Below are 3,203 nucleotides of genomic sequence, written 5' to 3'. Positions count from 1 at the left end.
TATTGTGACAAAGCACATTGAAAAAGGTAGAGCAGTGGATGTGGTGTATTTAGATTTTTAGTAAAGCATTCGATAAGGTTCCACATGGTAGGCCCATTCAGAAAGTAAGGAGGCATGGGATTCAGGGAAATTTCGCTGTCTGGATACAAAACCGACTGTCCAATAGAAGACAGAGGGTGGTAGTAGATGGAACGTATTCAGCCTGGAGCTCGGTGACCAGTTGTGTTCCGTAGCGATCTGTTCTGGGATATCTGCTGTTTGTGTTTTTCATAAATGACTTGGATGAGGAAGTGGAAGGTTGGGTTAATAAGTTTTCCAATGACATGAAGGTTGGTGGAGTTGTAGACAGCGTGGAGGGCTGTTGTAGGTTTCAAAGTAACATTGACAGGATGTAGAGCTGGGCAAAGAAATGGCAGATGGAATTCAACCCAGAAAAGTGTGAAGTGCTTCATTTTGGAAGGTCGAATTTGAATGCAGAATATAGGGTTAATGGCAGTGTAGCGGATTAGGGGGATCTTGGGGTCCACGCCCATAGATCCCTCAAAGTTGCTACCCAAGTTAATAGGGTTGTAAAGAAGGCGTTCGGTGTGTTCGTTTTCGCTGGCAGGGGAATTGAGTTTAAGAGCCGTGAAGTTATGCTACAGCTCTATAAAACTCTGGTTAGACCACACTTGGAATATTGTGTTCAGTTCTGGTCACCTCATTATGGGAAAGATGTGGAAACTTCAGAGAGGATACAGAGGACAATTACCAGGTTGCTGCATGGACTGGAGGGCAGGTCTTATGAGGAAAGGTTGAGGGAGCTAGGGCTTTTTTCATTGGAGCAAAGAAGGATGAGAGCTGATTTGATAGAGGGGTACAAGATAATGAGAGGCATAGGTAGAGTGGATATTCAGAGACTTTTTCCCAAGGCGGAAATGATGATTACGAGGGAACATAATTTAAAGGTAATTAGAGGAAGGTATAGGGGAGATGTCACAGGTAGGTTCTTCACAAAGAGAGTGGTGGGCATGCACTGCTAGCAGTGGAGTGAGATACATTAGAGACTTTTAAGCAACTCTTGGATAGGCACATGGAGGACAGTAAAATGTAGGGTATGCAGGGTAGATTAATCTTAGAAGGATAATAGGTCAGCACAACATCGTGGGCCAAAAGGTCTGTACTGTGCAGCACTGTTCCATGTACCTTGTTCCATGTTCCATGTTCTATGTTCTATGTTCTAGTCCAGAAGTGATCTCATCAATTCCCTACAGAAATGCAGCAAAACTTTTCTACTTTTATCTTCCAATCCTCTTGCAATTGTTAACAACAATTGTCGTGCATTCATAATCTTTTGTTGTATATTCATCCTAACCTAGTTCTATTTCCTTCCATACTGCAGAATTCTGCAATTTCTCTCCATTTATACAATATACCATTTGCTGGCTCTGGCTGCCAAAGATGGCAAGTTCTCATTTTCCTATCTTATATTCCATCAGCCAATTTTTTTTTCTACATCCCTTTACAGCTTCCTTATGTCTTCTTCACAACTTGCTTTCCTACCAATCTTCCTGTCACCTAGTAATTTAGAAACCCTACGTATGATCCCTTTAAGAGTGATAGAGGGCAGTGCCTGAGTACTGTGTATTCAGCATTGTCTCCCACAGCTGTCACTCTGTTTTCTGTTTGGATATTGAGTTGGTGGCTTAGGAGAAGAGAAGGGTGTAGCTGACTGTACTACCATTTGGCCTGACTGGAGTCAACTCTTCATGATTTTACATGGGGCTCTGTAAATGGCAATGTTGCAGAGCGAGGCACTAATGCAGGGAAAGTTTTTTTTGTTTCAGTCCCTATCACAAAGGACAATGCATTTGACAAACTAATGGAATGGAAAGCAGACAAGTTAGGGCTGATGACCTTCAGCCAAAAGTTCTAAAGGAATTGGCTTCAGAGATTTTGGAGACATTGGCTGAAATATTCTAGATCTCACAGGATTCCAGCCAATTGAAAAGCCATTCATGCAACAGCTCTGCTGGGGAAGGAGCTGATTCAGGAAGCAGGAAACTATTGGCCAGTTAGTCTAACATCTCTCAATTGAAAAATATTAGAGCCTCTTACTATTGAATAAATAACAGGGTGTTTAGAAAAATGTAATACAATCACAAAGAGATTTCTGAAGGAGAAATTATGTTTCACAAATTTGCCAGAGTTTTTTGAGAGTTGATAAAAAGCAATAATGTAGATGTGTCAGATAGGAGGAACTGTTGATGTGGGAGAATCTGAGATAACAGTGTGTGGAGCTGGATGAGCACAACAGACCAAGCAGCATCAGAGGAGAAGGAAAGCTGACATTTCGGTTCAGGACCCTTCTTCAGAAAAGCCCATTTCCAGCTCTACACCTTGTTATCTCAGATTCTCCAGCATCGGCAGTTCCCACTATCTGGATTGATTTTAACCCCACTGCGGAGGCCCCATTTCTGAAGAAGGGTCCAGACCTGAAATGTTAGCTTTCCTGTTCCTCTGATGCTGCTTGGCCTGCTGTGATCATCCAGCTCTACACCTTGTTATGTAATGTGTCACATTGGATTTCCAGAAGGCTTTTGACTAGGTGCCGTGTAAATGGTTATTGCACAAAGTAGCAACTCCTAATTAAGGAATAACTCGTTAAGATGATTGGCTGGCTGGCAGAAATAGAGAGTACATGTAAAAGGAGTTTTTCTTATTGCTGGGATGTGATGAGTAGAGTCTGTGGAGCTCTGTGTTGGGCCATCAATTTTTTATAATTTATATCAATGACTTAGGTTGGGGCAGCAGATGTATGGCAGATAAATTCAGAGCAAGATAAGTCAGCATGTTTGTTGTGAAAAAGACACAAGGTTGCAGACAGATATGGACAAGTTGGGCAAAAATCTGGCAAGTGGAGTATAATTTGGGAAAATGTGCAATTGTTCACTTTGTTAGGCTTCTGTTACAGAGGTGATTGATGCCTGGAATAAGGGGATTTGCTTATGAGGTAAGTTTCAACAGACTGAGTTTGTTTAAAATTGTAACTGAGAAGAGAGAGGGGTGACTTGATTGAAATATGCAGGATCCTGAACAGACTTGACAAGATGGATGTGGAAAAGATGGTTCCTCTTGTGATGAGGATGTGATGTGTACCTCACTTTCTTCCTTTAAGGTATTACTTGAAATCCAACTGTTTGAGAAGCTTTCCATCATCTGGC

Source organism: Stegostoma tigrinum, chromosome 22 (assembly GCF_030684315.1).
Source record: "Stegostoma tigrinum isolate sSteTig4 chromosome 22, sSteTig4.hap1, whole genome shotgun sequence".
Classification (NCBI taxonomy): Eukaryota; Metazoa; Chordata; class Chondrichthyes; order Orectolobiformes; family Stegostomatidae; genus Stegostoma; species Stegostoma tigrinum.
The sequence above is the reverse complement of the archived record's forward strand: the minus strand, read 5'-3'. Positions refer to the sequence as shown.